This window comes from Ursus arctos, unplaced genomic scaffold, assembly GCF_023065955.2.
Source record: "Ursus arctos isolate Adak ecotype North America unplaced genomic scaffold, UrsArc2.0 scaffold_31, whole genome shotgun sequence".
NCBI lineage: Eukaryota > Metazoa > Chordata > Mammalia > Carnivora > Ursidae > Ursus > Ursus arctos.
The window spans coordinates 9,965,945-9,987,151 of record NW_026622997.1 but is presented as its reverse complement, the minus strand read 5'-3'; the positions used below and the strand labels follow the sequence as shown (position 1 = coordinate 9,987,151).

General features: G+C 38.6%; 1 protein-coding gene across 3 annotated transcripts in view; it reads right to left on the bottom strand.

Moving 5' to 3' along the window:
* Nucleotides 1-21,207, bottom strand: part of FARS2 (phenylalanyl-tRNA synthetase 2, mitochondrial) — a 535,745-nt gene that overhangs the window by 401,612 nt on the left and 112,926 nt on the right. The gene's annotated exons all lie outside the window — the stretch shown is intronic.

Below are 21,207 nucleotides of genomic sequence, written 5' to 3'. Positions count from 1 at the left end.
CTGAATCCCTCAGTTTGAACAAAACTTTAAATGTGACAATTCGCTTTGATTTGGACTGTATTCTAAAATCAAAAAGTTTAGAGGGATCGTCTAAAAGACAGGGCTTGGCTGACCCTAACAATGTCTCATTTATTAAAAGAAGCACATGACTACATACAGCCGAAGAGAGGATATTTGAGACAGGAATCCTGCACGTTTCTGCCTGTCATCCTCCTTACCTACAAAGTTCTGCTTACCTTTGACAGACGTGACTTCTGCATTATTCCACTATATTATAAAATGTTATTACATAATGTTACAAAACTGTTACTACACTAACTTTTTTGGATGTTTCAAATAAAATACACCACTTTGGATGGTAATTATTTATATTTAATATTTATAAAAATGAAAAAATAAAAATGAAAAAACCCAGGTGCCTGGGTGGCTCAGTAGGTTAAGCGTCCGCCTTCCGCTCAGGCCATGATCCTGGTGTCCTGAGATCTAGCAGCATCGGGCTCCCTGCTCAGTGGGGAGCCTGCTTCTCCCTCTCCCTCTGCCCCCCCCACTTGTGCTTGCTCACTCTCTAAAAATAAAAATCTTAAAATAAAAAAATTAAAAATAAATTTTAAAAATGAACAACTTAAGGAAATATTACACAAAGTGATAGACTATACGAATGGACGGCTGAAGTTATTTTTATAAAATGCGAATCTTTTCTATCCTCACATCTGGTCGTGTCATTTAAACTAAATACCAATGCAGCATCCCACCATTATATTTTTTGTTTTCTAAAAAAAACAAGTTTCTACTATGCACCTACAGTAAACCAGGAACGGGGCTACACTTACTTGGGAAGGGATACAGAGCAGCCCGAAGACAGAGTACAGACCAGATCTTTTTAAAAACCCTCCTAGAATTTGGGGTGCCTGAGTGGCTCAGTCAGTTAAGCATCTGCCTTTGACTCAGGTCATAATCCTGGGAGCCTGGGAACCTGGGATCAGCCCAGCGAGGGCTCCCTGCTAAGAGCCTACTTCTCCCTCTCCCTCCACGCCCCACACCCCACCACTTGTGCTCTCTCTTGCTCTCTCTCAAATAAATAGTCTTTTTTAAAAATGCCTAGAATTTAAGAAGAGCACCACATTAATTAATTTAAGAAGAGCATCAAATTTCACAGTGGAAAGTCCCTTTTGCAGTCATCTGATACAGGCTGTTCATGTCACAGATCAAGTGACAAAGATCCAGGTAGAGCTGACTGAACTCTAGAGTACTGGAAGAGTTAAGACAACGGTGGAAGATTCTGGACCACTAATGTAGTGTTCATTCCCCATGGTCACAGAAACAAGTTTTAAACTGACTCAGGGGTCTCAGTAATGAAAATCTTTAGCTGCTTTATCCCTTTGTTCGAAAAAAAAATTATTATGAACTTATTAAATCACCCAAATCATCTTCAAAATTTTGGAATTTTTTTATCTATTGGACTACTTTAAAGCATACAACCATGTGGTTATTTCATTTCGAGGGCCCTAAACCATACTAAGAAAATACCTACCTTCGTGATAGTAAGCTGCATTAGGAGGCAGTTCTATTGTTTCAAGTGACATCAAAAGCACAGTGAGTATGTACCCAGGCAGCACAGTGCCCCTGATTCAAAACTGGAACTGAAACTATCTAGCTACAAGTTAAGTTATCATGCATACGTGTCACTGCTTATTAGAAGTCTGTGCACACCACCTGTGCAGGAGACTGCCATCAAGAGAGAAGATGCCCAGGAACTCCCTGGATTTATTCCTTTATGGCACTATTTTGTCAGTTGTTTCAAAAAGTGTTTCTGTCTGAACTTCAGCGGAAATCTGTCTTCCCATCTACGGTGTTCGCTGGCTTGTCAATGCAACAGATACGAATTTTAAATATGAATGTGCCACCTTCTACATCTTAGCGCGAAGTCACATTGTTAGGTTGTTAGCTACCCAGCTCAGCACCCTTGGCAAGACACAAGAAAGCATCTCCTCCCTCCAAAGGCATATGCTGTTATGCAAAGTTCAGAATTCTGGGGACGCTGCTAATGGTGCAGTTGTTCATGGGTTGCTGACTACCTTTTCCTTCTCGGTTCCCAGCCCTTCCCACATCTAAACCCATTTCCAGGTCCTGTTTCCACATATGTGCCCCATCCTCATGCCCCTTCTTTGTTCTCCTCACCCAGCCTTAGTTTACCGAGAAAAGTTTAATTTTCTTGTCTTCCTTTCCAGACTTTTTATCTGCTCAGCCCTGACACATATTCCCCACTATCATTTCTCCCCACCCAAAACAATTATTTGCGTTTTTTTTTTCCCTATTGTCATCTATTACAGAGAGAGAATAATGATTATGATAGCTTCCCCACTTCCATCTGAGAAGGAGATTCCATTCTTTTTGTCTCTTAAATTTCTCTATAAGAAACAGTTCCGGGCACCTGGGTGTCTCAGTCGATTAAGCATCTGCCTTCAGCTCAGGTCATGATCCCGGGGAGACTGCTTCTCCCTCTGCCTCTCCCCACCCCCCAACTCATGCTCTTTCTTGCAAATAAATAAAATCTTTAGAGAAAGAAAGAAAGAAAGAAAGAAAGAAAGAAAGAAAGAAAGAGAAAGAGTTCATGTGGAAAACACAGGAGACCAAGGAAAATGACACTACCAATGGCAGTCATACCTCTATTGATAAGGTGGGCTTCCATCTCACACTTTCAACAATGCTGTGAGGTAAGCACTATTCCTACCACTTTACAAAGAAACTAATACTCAAAGAGATCATGCAACTTGCACAAACTCATTCACCTCTCCATGGACAAAGTTCAGAACTCTGACCAACTCAAACACTTCTCAAGCAATAGTTCCCAACTGTTAAATTCAAATTACACCTCTTTAATTACCTCTCTTAACTTCTCTCTTACCTGAGCAATTTAGATTATACATAAATGCATTTTAAATGCACAAATGAATGTGTGAATGAATAAACTAATAAATCAAATAAAACCCATTAGTTTAGATAGTAGAAATGAAATACTATGTAACCAAGAACTGGTAAGCCACATCCCCCATGTCCTGTTTTTGTAAATAAAGTTTTGTTGGAATGCAGCAATGCCCATTCATTTATATATTGTCTGTGGTAGCTTCTCTACCCCAAAGGCAGAGCTAAATAGTTGCCACAGAGACTGTACGGCTCACAAAGACCTAAAACACTTACTATCTTGTTCTTTACAGGAAAAGCTTGCTGAGCCCGTTTTAGCTTAATTCACTGAAAAGATCTTCCACACTCTTAAGAATATCTTCCTAGTCACAAATATATGCAGATTATAGAACCACTGAAAGTAACAAAAGTATAAATGTGGATGTTAAATGTGCTAATACTGGTACAGAAGACACAGTGAGCCCAACTGTGAGAGGAGTTGATACAATACAAAGGGCGCAAGACCACACTTTGCAGAGACAGCCACGTGGGTGTGACCCTAAGTCAGCCACTCAGGTTCTGTGTATTACTCTTGGACATGGGGCTTGACCTTTCTGACTCTCAAGTTTCTCATGTCTAAAAACATAGAAAACAATACCTACCTCATAGTAAAAGAATTAAACTAGATCCCGTTCATAATATACTTAACTCAATGCCTCATACATAAAAGATGAGTTGAATTGAGAGTTAAAAATGACACAGAGACTTCTAGAGACCACATAACAGAGAAAACAGTAAAGCTATTCACTGAGACAGGAAACACAGGATGAATTTTGTTTGTTCAAATGATTTTCATATGTGTATTTGTGGTTGGAGAGGGAAACAGCTTTGGATAGGTTAAAGTTAAATACGACTGAAGATAGCCATGTTATAATTTCTAGGAATCAGTCTGAGGTCTGGGTTTGAAAATGAAGTGAGAGATTAATGCTAGAAATGTAGGCCTTGAAAATTATGTGTATAGAGTTAAGAGTTAACATTATAAAGGTATATGATAAACCATGAGCAGGTAAGAGCAAAAATAAAAATGGGCAAAAGACCAAACTCATGGAAATTACCCTGTTTAAGATAAGGGTATATAAAGAGTAAGCCCGAAGAGAACCAAAGGGTACAATATCACAAAGCTAGGGGCAGAGAGTTTCTAGATGGAAAGCAGGTCTTTTCTGAACCTAAATGTCACTGTATGTGCAATCCTTAGCAGGCTGTATCATTACTATTTGTTGGTCTTGTTGTTAGACTACGTGGTTCTTTTTTTTTTTTTTTTTTTTTTTTTTTAAGATTTTATTTATTTGTTTAACAGAGAGAGAGAGCACAAGCAGGGAGAGCAGCAGAGGGAGAGGGAGAAGCAGGCTCTCCACTGAGCAGGAACCCTGATGTGGGGCTCAATCCCAAGAACCTGGGATCAAGACCCAAGTCGAAGGCAGACGCTTAACCGACTGAGCCACCCAGGTGCCCCTAGACTATGTGATTCTTCAGGGTAAAGCATACACCACCACCACCCTCTCTCATGTAATTCTTCGTATACCCAGAGTCTAGCACTTCACCTGATACTGGATGAAAGAGGAGGGAAGAAGTGAAAGAGGAAAAACAGGAAAGGCTGGGGAAAAAATTAGTCAACAGAATAAAACATAACAAAGAGGTTAGGTAGGTGGCAAAGTAAAGAACTATTTGACAAGATGACCATCAGCAGGGCAATTTCAATGGCTGAGTGAGGACAGAATTCAGATTATAATGGGTCAAGAAATGAACAGAATGTAAAAATGAAGGATGATACCAAAGAGAGAACAAATAAAAATATTTAAAACTTCTGAAACTAAAGGAAGGGAAGCTGAGGGAACTTGTAATAGATGGTCCTAATCTCCCAAGGAAAGCTTTAGATTTATAAAGAAAAAAATTCTGTATGATCTCAATTTTCACCAAGTAAATGAGATTTTTTTTTCAAAGAAGAATGCTATAGTTTAGGATGAAAGTTATGAATATTAGATAGTAGGGTCAGGGGAGGGCGCTATGCATGAAATTAAGAGGAATCCATTTAAGAGTCATCTGCAGAAAATAAAAATTCAGAGAAATATGAGAAATTTGAAAAGGAAAACGGAAACGGATTTAAAGAAAGTGTAAAGGAAAAAGGAAACGGATTTAAAGAAAGTGTAAGTTCTGAATGTGCAGAGGAACAAGGATGACTGGCTGGCGTGGTTACTGGAATGTCAGGAGTCAGCCAAAAGGAAGTATATTAATTGGTGACCTGTTATCCAGGAACGACCTAACAGCAGAGAGCAGTTACTAGAAGATTTTTCTAGACAGACTTAAAGGTTATTGATTTTAAAAAATAAATAAGTAAAAATTAATAAACATTCTATACGAATCCAAGAAAGTCACCAAACAAGGGTTGTGGTAGCTGGTGGAGATAAGTATACCGATCTGAATACTACTCAGCACCAGATAATCTATCATCCTGGCACACCCTCCATTTTAACCTACTTCACCCTAATCTCTTGAGCCCCCAGAACCTTCTTAACTGAATGTTAGGCCTATCTTTAGACCAGCCAATCATGTTAAAGTCAGCCTATATGAGCAATAGTACAGCTCTTTTATCAAGAAGTCAATATGAGCTTTTGAAAAATATACATCATAATAAGAATGCTTTACACTTTATAAAATAATTTCAAATGCATCTTATTACTGATTCCAATAACACCTACTAAGGTACACACAATTATTAGTCACAATTCACAGAAAAAGAAATACTGGTTCTCAAATGATGTAATTCCCGTGGATAAAAGTAGCAAATAGGGGCCTCAAATCCTTGTCTCTAACTTTAAAATCCCATGATCTTTCTACTCTACTCTAAGCCACTGAAAAAGAGAAATAAGATGGAGGCAAAAAGGGCACAAAAAACAAAGGTGTAAATAAGAGTTTCTTTAGCCAGTGGTACAAAGTTATAGTTCTATAAAATGAATATAAAAATGTCATGCATTAAATATATAAAGAACTCTATGTACCTCTCACCCTATCATGACTTAAAAATAATATGCTAGAGATAGTCAACACTACTAAAAAATGCAATGAACTTTTTTTCTTTATTACTTACAAGGACATTTTGAGATGCCTGCAATGGGCCAGACTCTTTTTAAATGGCTATTCAGGTAAGTTCGTGCTGACTTTCTTTTGATACATTTCCCCATAAAAGTCAGAAGGAGGCAAAATCACTCTGCTGGCTTCAGAGTGAGTGCCTCAGAGCCCTATAAAAGGTACTCACTGCTATTGTTTGTTGATGATGGTACCTGTGAAGATAAGGGGATGGTTTCTCCCATTGTACAGTATGGGCTAATTCATTCCATATTTTCCTTCCTTCTTTGGTCATGCCAAGTTATGCAAACATACAGTATTTTAAGCTATTTTGACTAATTAAAGATCAGAGGACATAAAAAAATATGTCACACTAAAGGACATTTACTTATAGCTATCATATAATTTTATAAGAAAAAATAAACAATTACAAATAATTAACCCAAATGAGAAAAAGAATTGAAAAATCTGAGTGGCGCCTGCTCTTTCTTATGTTCTTGGTTATTGGTACCTAGCACCACAAGAGCACTTTTCCCCTTACTTTCTGGTCCTCTATTTACATAGTCCAGAAATGTGGATTAGAAAACAGACTTCTGGCTTGAGGTTGGTATGACCCTAAGTAACTGTGCTGCACCACCCAAATCCGCCCTCAAGAATGGAGGACTCATCATGCACTCAGATGCTCCTCAGGTTTCAGCCTCTTTTAAAGATAGCTTCACCTAGGCGCGCCTGGCCAGCTCAGTCGGACGAACATGGGACTCATGATCTCGGGGTCATGAGTTCGAACCCAACGTTGGTTGGAGAGATTACTTAAATAAATAAATAAAAACTTCAAAGATAGCCTCACCTAAAGAAAGAGACTTGCCCAAAATCACACACCCTTCCAGGGGCAGTCTGCATCCATTACAGCGAGGGGTATGTTTCAGGACAAGGCTGGCTGAAAGGCCCCCATGCAGGTGGCTGAGATCTTCACTGAGACTGTGCTGAAGCTCTACTTCCCCCTCTGCCTAATCCTGCTTCTTCCCAGTCCCCCACAGGTGCTGATGTCAAGAGCAACACCACATAATTAATAAGTATCCTGCACGCTAATCTTCATCTCAGAATTTGCTTCCTGGAAAACCCAGACTGGGACAGATGTGACAGAATTAAACCCTCTACTCTTCCTCCTGAAGCAGAAATACAATATACTCACAACTTTATTTTGATACTACCCGGACACTCATTTTCCTTCTAATCAGAGCAAATTGTTTTTGTGCAGTTAAAATATATGTAACATTAGTTCGTCATTTCTAAGTGCACAGTTCAGTGGCACTTGGTACATTCACACTGTTGTGCAACATCACCACCATCTATCCTTGGACCATTTTTATCATCCCAAACTGAAACTCTAAAAAAAATTATTTTTAAAGCAAAATTATATAGTGACATTTTAACACTGTGAAATCCTTAGGGAAGTGAGGCCAAAGTTCATTTTCTTCAAGTGTCAAAATCAATGTACGTAGTTCTATGTTCCAACTAGGAGAAGACATCTTGAAAAACTGACATTGGAACTAAATGGGGGGTTAAAGAAGTCCTAGCGTACCCTAAGCACTACATCTTAAACAGATACCGGATCACTTTTCCCAGCCCTTTTTGATACAAATGTTATCCTTATTTACCAAAACAGAGCTTATTCTGACCAAAAAACAATGGTCCATGTCATCCAACAGAACTTTCTGCAATGACAGCAACATCCTATATCCACACTGTCAAATATGGTAGACACCAGCCATATATGGTTACTGAGTATTGGCCAATGCGATTGAGGGATTTCATTTTCATTTTCTTTAACTTTATTCTAATTTAAATTGGCCACATATGACTAGTAGATACCATATTGGACAGGGCAGATCTAGACCCTCATATAAGAAAAATGAAAATTCCATACCCAAAACAATCAAAACTGATTCCCAAGATTGTATTTTAGTACACAAACTAAGCTTCTGAAATAGTACATGGATTTCAGCTTATAGACAGAGATAATATTCAATCTGCAGAAAAATTTACACATTTTGATAACTAGAAAGGATCACAGAAATCATTAAGCCCAACATTCATATTTTGCAGATAAAGAAGCCAAGTCACAGATTAGCTATATTCCCAAAGACGTGCAGCCAATCAATTAGTCAGAGGTGATAACCCAGCGGCCTATTTCCCAGGTAGATGTTCATTCTACTCTTAAGCCCACTTAAGATCTCACCTGTAATGCAGAATTTAAAAGAATCAAGTACACAGAAGCATAAAGAGTAGAAAGGTGGTTACCAGGAATGCAGAGGAGGGGGAAATGGAAAGATGTTGGTCAAAAGCTACAAAGTTGCAGTCGGTAAGATGAGTAAGTCTAGACATCTAATGTACAGCCTGACAACAACTACAGTTTACAATACTGTACTGAATATTGGAAATTCACTAAGACAGTAGATTTCAGATACTTCTCATTAGACACAAAAAAATGGTAACTATGTGAGGAAATGATAGTGAATTAGCCTGACTGTAGAAATCATTTCATATATATGTGTATCAAATCGTTATATTGTATAACCTTAAGTATATATAATTTTTATTTTAAAAATGAAATTAAGTTAAATTAATAAATAAAAATTAAAAGGTACATAAGGTATCCTGTTATATGGTCACAGATTATATTTGGATTCTTTTGGTTGTTCGACAGGCCACATGAGAACACTGTAAGCTTTCTTTACCACTATAAATCTAGCTCAAATGACTAGAACCAGCAAAACACCAAGTAAATGTTTGTTGTTAGAATGAATGAATTTTGTAATGGTTTAAACAGTCTTTCCTTTCAATCTCCCTCGGTCTTGTATGTAAAAGAAACTAAGCAGTGCATTAAGTCTGCCGGACTGGTAATTTCTCCCAAGCACAATTGGCTTACCAGAAAGGGCCATGGTAAGCAAACATAACTCACATATGGTCATGACCATATGAAAAAGATCAGGCACATACCATTAACCCCCAGATGCAATACTTAAACATTTTCTACCAAGAAATATGAATCGCGGCTCAGTCAACACACAGTTTGTACATTTTACTCCACTAAATAAGGGTAGGGAAATGGCCAACTTCTATTAACTTTTACTCCTAAAAGGGCAAGGCAAAGGGTGTGCTTATGTTCCTGCTGAGTAGTATGAATACAAAAAAAAAGTCTCTAAAAAGGCAGCTCTCTATGGTACTAGTGAGAGTGTTATTGGTGCAACCTTTCTAGAAAACAATTCAGCACTCCTAAGACATTTAAAACTGTTCACACCCTTTGACAGGGTAATTACCCTTCTAGGAATTTATCACAAGGAAATAATGTAAATGAAGACAGCAGATAAACACAAGGAAGTTTCACTACAATAGGATTTATAATACAAAAAAATTAGAAACAACATAAACATCCCCCCAACAAGGGAGTGATTAAGTAAATTATAGAACCATACAATAAAATATTATGCACTCATAAAGTGTAACGGTTTCAAAGAGTTTTAATGATATAACCATATACTTATAAAGTGATAAATAGGATATAAAATTGTATGTATGATATGATATGATCTAACCATGCAAATATGTTATCTACCTATAAATATGTGCATACTCTATTGAGGAACTAAACACAATTTAATAGGTATAGTACCTGGTCCTATTTTCTATTTTGTATTTTTGTATTTCTAAACTTTCTAAAGAGAATCTATTACATTTTTAATTTAACTTTCTTATTTTGAGGGACGCTTCCTTCGGCTCAAGTCATGATCCCAGGACCCTGGGATTGAGCCCGCATCAGGCTCCCTGCTCAGTGGGGAGCCTGCTTCTCCTTCTCCTTCTGCCTGCCACTCCCCCTGCCTGTGCTCTTTCTCTCTTAAATAAATAAAATCTTTAAAAAAAATCTTTAAAAAAAATAAACTTTCTTATTTTGAAAGAGTTGAACTATTATTATAAGAAGTTGTTGTTTTAAAAATATCTGTTGAGGGGAGCCTGGGTGGCACAGCGGTTAAGCGTCTGCCTTCAGCTCAGGGCGTGATCCTGGCGTTATGGGATCGAGCCCCACATCAGGCTCCTCTGCTATGAGCCTGCTTCTTCCTCTCCCACTCCTCCTGCTTGTGTTCCCTCTCTCGCTGGCTGTCTCTATCTCTGTCAAATAAATAAATAAAATCTTTAAAAAAAATAAAAAATAAAAATATCTGTTGAGTTGAGCTCTAGCCATCTTAAAGGCCTGTGTTAAACCCACTTATATCAAGAAGAAATGCCAGGATAAATGTTAACATGGCCATAGACAATTAATTACTCTAAGTGACCAGCGAAGCACTTATTTTTTATAAAAATGCAGGTGGAATGCTTGGCATGTAACAACTTCTCTGCCTTTCCGATTTCCTCTCCCTAGGTATAAACCAACTGTCACAATCACAATGTCAATCACGAAGATATTCAGATTTTCTGGGAAAATGATATCATATCCTATACCAAACAAGTGCTTTTCAATTATATACATTAATGAGGTCTTTAATACATGTTAAAGCTAAATAATATTACACTATATTTTAGTAAAAAAAAAAAAAAACCCATATTTCTAAGGAAAATTTTCACTAAAACTTAGCTCAAACTAAGCTAATATCTGTGTTTCACATGCAGGTCATTGTATGGGGAGGTCAGAGGATCTCACAGAAGTGCGGCAGTATTAACTATCCTCCTGGTAATCATCAGCCTCAATCCGGCCATCTGATGATGGGCCAGCCCTGACACAGGGAAGTTAAAAAGGCTTGTTCCAGTCTCCTGTCTCTCTAACAGGGATTTCTGTCCTGGCGGGCTCTCCTCAACTGAGTGTCCCCTTGCTTGCTGTTATCACTCACTGCTCCAAGGCCAGCTTTCACCACAGCGCTCATGGGGTTTTTCACCTGCTGTGAGGTGTGTTCTCCGACACCACCAAGCACTTCTCCAATTCTCTGCAGACACCAGCTGGGTGTCCCACAATTTACTGAATCTGACACTATCTACCCGGAGACAGAAGTGAGCAGCTCGTGTTAAGAGCTCAGCACAAGACTGCCCTCTCGCCATGCTTTAAAGGCCGATCGCTAGTCCAGGTGATGACCAGCCATACATCAGAGATTTAATTAGTTTGCTAGAGCAGAACTCTGGAAAACCGTTTACTTACTATATTACCGGCTTATTATAAAAATACATAAGTCCAGGGGCGCCTGGGTGGCACAGCGGTTAAGCGTCTGCCTTCAGCTCAGGGCGTGATCCTGGTGTTCCAGGATCGAGCCCCATATCGGGCTCTTCCACTATGAGCCTGCTTCTTCCTCTCCCACTCCCCCTGCTTGTGTTCCCTCTCTCGCTGGCTGTCTCTATCTCTGTCAAATAAATAAATAAAATCTTAAAAAAAAATAAAAAATAAAAAAAAATAAAAATACATAAGTCCAGAAACAGCCAGATAGAAGCGACGCCAAGGGCAAGGTTTGTGGGAAGGAGGGTGGCGTTTCCGCGCCCTCTCTGGGTACACCACCCTCCACGTGAGCAGCAACTCTGACGCTCTCGCAACACGCCCTTTGGGGCTTTTATGGAGGATTCATTCCATAGGCCGGCCTGATTAAATCAACTGTCATGGTGGCTGAGCTCAATTTCCAGCCCCTCTCCCCCTCCTCAAAGGTCTAGCTGGTTCCCTTGGCAGTCAGCCCCCATCCTCAGGCTACCTAGGGGCTTGCTGAACATCACTTTATAAAGATAAACTCAGCTGTGCTAGAAAAGGGTTTATTATATGAGTAACCAAAGACACCCACTTCACCTTACGGCCCTGGAACTTCTTCTGGTACTGGGAACAAAACTAAATACTGTCACAGAAGATGCTCTTATGGGTTACAATTACAACTAGAAACTACAAGGGTTTTAGGAGCTATGTGTGGGGAACATGGGCTAAACCAAATATGTATTTTTATTACCAATCGCATTAGCACATGTGTGTTCACGATGTCATCATCATCGGCACTACTCTCCTCGTGCTGGCCTGAATTCCAGCAATTTCCTCACCGTTCAAGGAATGTATAGGAGGTATGACATTATCAAATTCAGCATTTACTCAACTTATTACTCTTCTGGGTGATCAACTTCTGGCATAAGAAGAAAAGTGTGACATAATCTTTTCATCAGCGCCACGGTTTCCTTCAGCGTCTTCTTTGAGGGTTCAGTTTCGAACATCACCGTGGTCCCACCCATGTCAGGACCAAGCATTTGTAGTGTTGACGCATCGACCTCATCTCAAGCATTAGCAACTGCGCAAATAGCATTTTTAAGGCTGAGTTCTTGTACTGTACAGTTCTTGTGCTGAAAGCTGTGGAACCTGAGGAATCTATTAACTACAGCAAGCATGCAGTTTTATTCTTTTTTTTTTAAATGTGTGTAATAATGGGAAACTCACTAAAACAAAGTCGGGAGGTTTCGGCAGGGGAGCCCTACCACTCTTAATCAACTGCAGACCCAAGGAGAGACTTGACGTTGCACATGGAAGGAAGCCGAAGGAAGAGACCCTTTCCCCATTCCCCAGGCAACAGCTCAGCCAAGGAGAAGCCACCACACTTAGAACTCTCAGTTTGCTCCAAGGGACTTTTCCTTCATAACTGCCTTCCCAACTTCCTCTTTTTCTCCTTGAAAAAACCTGCCTTCCGTGTGGGCAGAGCTTGTTCGTCCCGGGATTGCAATTCTCTTTTACGTCCAAGTAACCTGTCTTTTGCTGGAAAAATAACTGGCAGTTTTTGCCTTTAAGGTTATCAAGGACATAAAATTCTTTGGTCACCAGGCCCCATTAAAGATGTCCCAGTGTTGGGTTAGGAGAAAGTAACGTCGAAAACATTACTTTTCACAGTAAGTTGAAAAGTAAGGCTGTATGAACCAGTTAACTAGGAACAACAAAATTTCATTTTTCTGCCAGTCCAGCTTTTCGTTAGTGAGCTTGTACTGCTGATATAAGTGGAAATAAACTGTTCAGAAAATACTTCTCTGGTTACCTCTGCTATCTTACATAAATAATCATTCCTAAGTAAAATGCATATATACTAGTCCCCCCTTATTCACGGGGGATATGTTCCGAGACACCCACTGGATGACTAAAACTGTGGACAGTAACGAACCCTATACGTCCTGTTGTTTCCATACGCACCTGTGATGAAGTTTACCTTACAAATGAGGCCCGGTAAGGGATGAACAAAAGCACCTCATAATAAAATAGAACAATTATAACAATATGCTCTCATAAAAGTTTGTGTGTGTGGCCTCTCTCTCAAAATTGCTACAGAAGCCAAGAACACAGTTGAAACTTCGTCAAATAGGACAAAAGTCTTACAAATTAAACTGCACACACCCGGGTCCTGGTCACCCCAGCCAGAGCTCTTTCCTCCTGAGAGTGAGACTATCAAGAAAAAGGCCACATGCAAATGAAGTCAGTCATCAGAGACAAGGGCACGCTATCTACATAGCTCTACCTTGCAGAGTAACGAAGAAGGTTATTCTGGGAGGGGTTCTGTGCAATACAAGAAGAATAGAAAACCAAGAGTCCAGCTTTGATGTGCAGAAGAGCTAAAGATACAGTTTCTACAAATTCTGGAAATAACTGGGCACCACAAAAATGTATCTCCTGCTGGCTGAGTTGAAGTCAATATAAATAACCTGGATGTTTAAAATAGAAATACTCAGTTTTCATGCCAAATGAACCTAGCAGCAATAACCTGTGGACATGCACGTCTCTCCCACGGAAAATAGCCAACATAGGCTCAAATGGACGCTGTATATTTGAAAACATTAATCTGCAATAAAATGAAATGCCTAGGAGAACATTTTAACACACAGTTGTACTGAGAGCATCCCATACGCTTTCCTTGACTTTTGTCCATTTAGACACAATTATTTTGCAGAGCATCTGGTGTGCCTAATTCCTAGAAATGACTATAGGCCCTGATAACAACAACGTCGCTTTTCTACCTTGGGCACTTTAACAGCACTGAAGAGAATAAAGTGAATAATCTCTTCTCTCTAAGGATTCACCAAGATGTGTTTTTCTGATGGATTCTGGAGCATGTAAGCGACAAAAGGAAAGCCTCCAAGGCAGGAAGCTGTTGTGCCAGCATACAAGAAGGTCTACAGCTCAGAAACACCAGCGGCCCCTTAGCTTTCAAAAATGCTCTTATCTTGCATGGATAAATGAAAGTACTTCTTACCTTAAGTGACTATTTATTTATCCATCATTGGTTTCAACAATGTATTTAAGGCATGGATTAAAGCCACCAGCAAGAAATTGGCACTAGACTTGGCTGCCTGGGGCACATGGCTTCCACGGACTGGCAAAGGCCCAGTTGCAATATTAACGAGTATACCACTTGTCAAGACAATTACGCAAGAAAACTTGGCAGCTGCATATAGAGGGCAAGCCTGATGAGAGATGGTGCCAGGGCACACGGATCAGAGAGCCTGAGAAATCCCTTGACACTTCAGTTTTCTTTTGTAATAGTTACCTTTTGTGTAGATAATGTCTTTTATTAAAATTAAGTCGGGGGGGGAGCAGGAAAAGCAATTTTAAAACAGTCATTATCTGAATATACAATGCTCCCATTCAGAAGAGATGTCTTTTCATCACTATAAATTCAGTTGAGAAATGACTATCAGTACCATTCTTTGCTAATAAATGCCATATCTTCAAGAATGAGAGACCTGAAAATGTTCTGTCACACTGGAAGCTTCTTAATTATTCAAGAATGGGGGGGTACTCAAGAGAAAAGTATCTTGTGATGGACACAAAAACAAATGGAAAAATACAACACTCTGTTCCAAGAGAAATGAGTTTTGTTGTCCTAAGTCAAAAGGTTAAAATCTGTAATTAAACAAATGCATGAGGGAATGACGGCAGACCAAAGACGCTGCAAAATTGATTTGAAGATTGGTTAATAAATGTCTAAAGATATCACCATATTTGGAATTGCAGGGAGATTCCCAACCACTCTTGTACTATTTTTCACTTAAGAAAAGTATCATCAGGGGCGCCTGGGTGGCACAACGGTTAAGCGTCTGCCTTCGGCTCAGGGCGTGATCCTGGCATTCTGGGATCGAGCCCCACATCAGGCTCCTCCGCTATGAGCCTGCTTCTTCCTCTCCCACTCCCCCTGCTTGTGTTCCCTCTCTCGCTGGCTGTCTCTATCTCTGTCAAATAAATAAATAAAATCTTTAAAAAAAATAAAAAAGTATCATAAGTTAAAATTAAGATCACATAAACTGTATCCATTAGTATGAATGAACCTTTCCTCAATATGCCAGGGAAAAAGTTCCTCTTGATGCACGTAAAATATAAAACACAAACATACTATTAAACAAATGTTCCAACTCATCCTTTATGCTCCCTAGCATCCCAAACTCAAGTGAAACATCAAAACATCAAAACTCTCAACTTGAACCAAACTACTAGTTATCATTTATTTTTATTTTTAATGAAAGGTAGATACTGTGGTTCTCCATATTCCACTATACAGAGAATGACAGAATAATTATCCACTAACTTCCTCATTTAAGATAACTGTATAATAACCTTACTAATGTACATGTACACACAGTTTTAAAATTAAAAAATACTCAGCTAATGAAAAAAAATAAAGTTTTCACCCAGAAATACTTTAGCAAGTGGAATGGCTATGGCAAGTAAAATTAAAACCCGTTTTAAATCAACTCACTTAGACTGCATATTAAAAACTATTTCCGGCAATTAGAAATACATAGAAGAAATAGCCTCCAGGTTAAAAATTATTTTCTCCTAAATATTCTAAATAAACTGATTTTATCTAAGATTCTCTAAATAAAGTCGCTGCATTCAAAATCCTGGAGTCTGGGCTGTAGTGGAGGAAAGAGTAAATTATAGCACACGAAGGCTCTGCGGGTTCTCAGTTCCACAATCATTAAGCAGATGCTACTAGCCTGAAATATGTCTCCACCTGCAAATGGTGACGGAACATCGCCTCCTCTCTGACGGGTTTTCTTTCTTCTTTTTATTATCTGTTTCATTTTGTTCTCAGGACAACATTACAAAAAAACATAAACTGGTTTGTCCAAAGTCACACATACTAACTGAAAACGGAAAGCGCCAAACGGCAGCATCAGGACTGAAGTCCAGGCCTTCTGGCTCTTCCAGTTCCAGTCAGTCCCCACCACTTCCATTACCAGCCCTCTCCTGGGAAATAACGGCCTTCCTTGCTTTTTCCAACAGACAGTCCTGAGGAGTTCCTTGGTAATTTTCTTTTCAGACCAAAACACACCTTCCCATTGACATGCTTTATAATTCCAGAGATGGTGTCTCTGTGAAACCATGTCTTATATCCTTCATACTTGCCCAAACCCAAGTGAGCCATCTCTGCTCTGTTCCCCACTGCACATAAAACGCTCACAACGCATCCAAGAGCAGCTAGTCCATCTACTAGATCTTAAATGACTGGAGGACAGGGACAATGTTTTTGTCCTTAAAAAAAAAAAAAAAAAAAAGGAATGTTTTTCCAAGTCAAAAGGAGTGAACCCCATTAGGATTATCCATGCTATAGATTTCTCTATTACTGTTCTGCTGAGAAAAGACACTATTCATTAACTCGCAGTGACATTTCCACTGTGCTACCCTCTCCCCACAGCACATCCAATGATAAAGTAGTTAAAAGCAAAGTACAGCACTGACGTTCACTTAGCAAGCCATTTAAAAGGATGGAAATCAAACAACATTCTTTCTGACTTCAGAGAAGGCTGTTATGTGCATGCTAATAAGTCATATTCTGAATATAGTGGCAAGATGGCAGAAGAGTGAAACTTAGGCCCACTTATGAGGGTTCCATCAGCCCCAATCAGTCCAGATTATATGTGCTCTCCGCTAACATTGTCCTGTAAAAAAATATAGTTCTGCATATCTCTATACGTTTCATAACTTGTAAGGATTAGCTAGTGCATGGAAGCAATTAATTGAAATTGCAAAATACATATGAAATAGAAAAAAATGAAAATCATTTATATACAGACCATTCTCATTATTCATGGTAGCTATGATCTATAACATCTCTGAGAACACTAGATTAGTGAATACTGAACCACTGCTCCTAGGGGAAATACAGAGTTAGTTTCCTATGAGCCTATGTTCACATTTTTGTCAACTGATCAATACATAATCTTGTTTTATGTGTGTTTCTGTTAAAAGATACTCTATTTAATATATACTGTTGATTCACTAACATTGAACTCACAACCCACAGCACCATAACTCAGGGCTGAATGAAGCTATCTAACACACGTACTTTCTCCATTAGGCACATCACAGCCTTCTTGAGCTTGGAAGCATGAGAGAGCACTTCAGCACCACTCTTGGGGACCATTTTAAACAGCAAAAATCATCCACAACAAACAGAGAAATATGAAAAACATGGCACTAAATAGATGGCAAAAAGGACACGTGTTTACAGCAAGCACTGAAATAAGAAGGCAGAGCATTGCCTTGTTGGACCCCAGGTGGAAACATGGGTGCATCAAAGTTTTAATACTCTGTACGTGTCCTCAAATGACTACGAAAGACCCCTAGTGTTCGAGGTTACAAACACACGTTAGCGATTAGGCAAATTCACACATACAGAATCCATGAATAATCCATGAATAATAAGGACTGCATGAATGTTATGACAAGAGCAGATGCCTCCAAGGAAGAGAACTGGGTGGCTGGGAGACGGAGGGAGAAAAACTTACTTTTGTACCAAAGTGTTATAACCTCCTTAATTTTGGTGTGTGCGTGTGTGAACGTGTGAGAGAGAATTTTATGACCTGTGCTCAGATAAAATGCCATTAAACATATTAATAATGTGAAAAATGTAAAAGTAAGTTTTGGGTTCCAATAGTAAAAAGACAACCAAATAAAATTAAGAATAAGGAAGAAAGTAGAAACAAATGAATTCAAAAATGGAAAATCACAAATATTTGGAGTTTCTCTACCTTGAGGAACTGACAACAGACTCTCAAAGGAGAGAACAGTACAGAGGGAAGAAAAACAAAAATCCTATTCCTTAAGCTCTCAATTCCCATCCAAGGAGGGAGCTATAGGAGGTAGGATACAAAATGAAGATATTTTAGAAATAACTATTTAATAAGGAATGAGCTTTACACATAAGTTAATTTTTCCAAGAAATTTAAATTTATTATTTTAAATAAATAAATTATTATAAACATTAAAATGCTGCATAAGACAGTTCTCAAAGTGTGGTCCCAGGACCAGCAACATCAATATTAATAAAGAAACTGTGAGTAATGGATTCTCGGACCCCACCCCTGAACCTAGAAATAGAGACTGTGGGGCAGGGCCAGCAGTCTGAACTTTAACAAGGCTTCTGGGTGATTCTATGTCAGCAAAGCTTGGAGAACCACTAGTACTGAAATACTGTGAAACGTTACTATACGCTTTAACAAAGACTATACACAAAATTTAAACTTTTCTCAATGACAACCCTCATCCTTTAGGAAAAGCCACTGCTATTCTTTGCAATCATACAGTTTTTTTTAGTGTTTTAAATTTTTTGCCTCTTTGATTTCAGTTGGTCAGCAGAACCTCTACCGCTATTCTAATAGTACTAACAGCTCTGCCAACCTCTCGAGTTTGAGGCTTTCACTCTGTTGAAAGCTATCAAAGAAGTAAAATAATTAAGCTCATTAGAACTAAATGCTAAGTATCCACAAGAATGAGTGCAGACCTAAGGAATGAAGTGCCTGGTTTTAGTGCAGGAAGATTGAAATGGCCAGTTTTTTATTCCTCATAGGCTTTTAATTCCCAGACCCTGGCACCAAAACAATGACATGGGTAGAAAATTAATCTCTGTACAATGGAGATGTTAACATACTAAGATTTGGAAATATTTTTCACTTATACTAGAATATATGTCTGTGTCTATAGTTCTAAGAATTCACTTCAAAAAGTACAAAGTTGCAAAGAGGAGGACCTCAGAAGCCTGCTTTCCCATTTTACCTTGGGCTTCACTCTTCCACAGCTTTTCCAACATTTGAAAGGATGGTTGTCTCTGTGTTTAGTTAAGCATATATTGAAATTTAAAAAGAAACTTAAAAATGTAACGTCAGAGGGAACTTAAAGATGAGCTAGACCAAGTATGGCATTTAACAGATATGAAAACTGAGGCCCAGAGACACCTTCCCTGCAGACACCAGGAGAACTACAGACCAGGCCTTCTTTCTCCTTTACTTGTCACCTAGTGCTCTTTCCACGATCCCACTTGTATTTTCCTTCACACAAAGAAAGCACAAACACCCACAGAGTAGTAAACAAATACTTCAGCAGAGTGGGCATTACATACTTAAATTATTTTAGATTTTTAGAACAGCCAAAACAATCTTGAAGAAGAAAAACAAATCTGGAAGTAACACACTTCCAGATTTCAAGTTATACTACACAGCTATAGTAATCAAGACAGTATGGCAATGGCACAAACACAGACACACAGATCAACGGAACAGGACAGAAAACCCAGAAACAAATTCACAATTTTATGGTCAATTAATCTTTGACAAAGCAGGAAAGAATATGCAATGGGAAAAAGGAGTTTCTTCAACAAATGGTGTTGGGAAAATTGGAGAGCTACATGAAAAAGAACGAAACTGGACCACTTTCTTACATCATACACAAAAATAAACCCAAAATGAATTAAAGACCTAAATGTGAGATGTGACAACATAAAAATCTTAGGCGACAATACAGGCAGTAATTTTTTTTTACACCAGCCTTAGCAACATCGTCCTAGATAAGTCTCCTGAGGCAAGGGAAACAAAAGCAAAAATAAACTATTGGGACTATATCAAAATAAAAAGTTTCAGCACAGCAAAGGAAATAAACAACAAAACTAAGAGACAACCTACTGAATGGGAGAAGATATTTGCAAATGACATACATGATAAAGGGTTAGTATCCAGAATATATAAAGAACTGATACAACTCAACACAAAAAAAACCACCCAAATAATCCAATTTAAAAATGGGCAGAAGACAGGAACAGACATTTGTCCAAAGAAGACATCCAGATGGCCAACAGATACATGAAAAGATGCTCAACATCACTCATCATCAGGAAAATGCATGAGGTATTGCGTTACACCTGTCAGAACGGCTAAAATCAAAAACATAAGAAATAGCAAGTGTTGGTGAGGATGTGGAGAAAAAAGAACCCTCTTGCACTGTTGATGGAAATGCAAACTGGTGCAGCCACTGTGGAAAACAGTATGTAGTTTCCTCAAAAAGTTAAGAATAGAACAACCCTACAATCTAGTAACTGAACTACTAGGTATTTACCCAAATAAAACAAGAACACGAATTTGAAAGGATACATGTACCCCTGTGTTTATTGCAGCATTATTTACAACAGCCAAATTATGGAAGCATCCCAAGTGTCCATCAATAGATAAATGGATAAAGATGTAATACACACACACACACACACACACACACACACACAGGAATAATATTCAGCCATAAAAAATAATAAAATCTTACCATTTGCAACAACATGGATGGAGCTAGAGTATAATGCTAAGCAAAATAAGTTAGAAAAAGACAAAAACCAGATGATTTCACTTCACTCATACGTGGAATTAAGAAACAAAACAAGCAAAGAACAAAAGAAAAAAAGAGAGAGACAGAGAAACAAACCAAGAACCAGACTCTTAACTATAGAGAACAAAATGATGGTTACCAGAGGGAGGTGAGTGGGGAGTTGGGTGAAATAGGTGAAGGGGAGTAAGAGGACCCTTCCCATTATGAGCACTGAGTAATGTATAGAATAGTTAAATCACTATATTGTACACCTGAAACTAATATAACACTGTATGTTAACTATATGGAATTAAAATAATTTAATAAAAATCCAAAAAATCAATGTTAATCTTCTGAAAGAGGAGCATAAGGCTTCCTCCCAGAAATCAAAGTTACTGTCAAAAAAACATCATAGCAGTAGATGACCTACCTTATAAATGGGAAAAAACAAAAGCTGTTTCAAATATTTACTGCCAGAGATTTAGTCTGTTAGACATGGTGTCCTTGTCTTTTTATAGAGATGGCAAAAGCGTACTGCCTCTAAACAACTGAATAGGGCAAAACAAGAAACT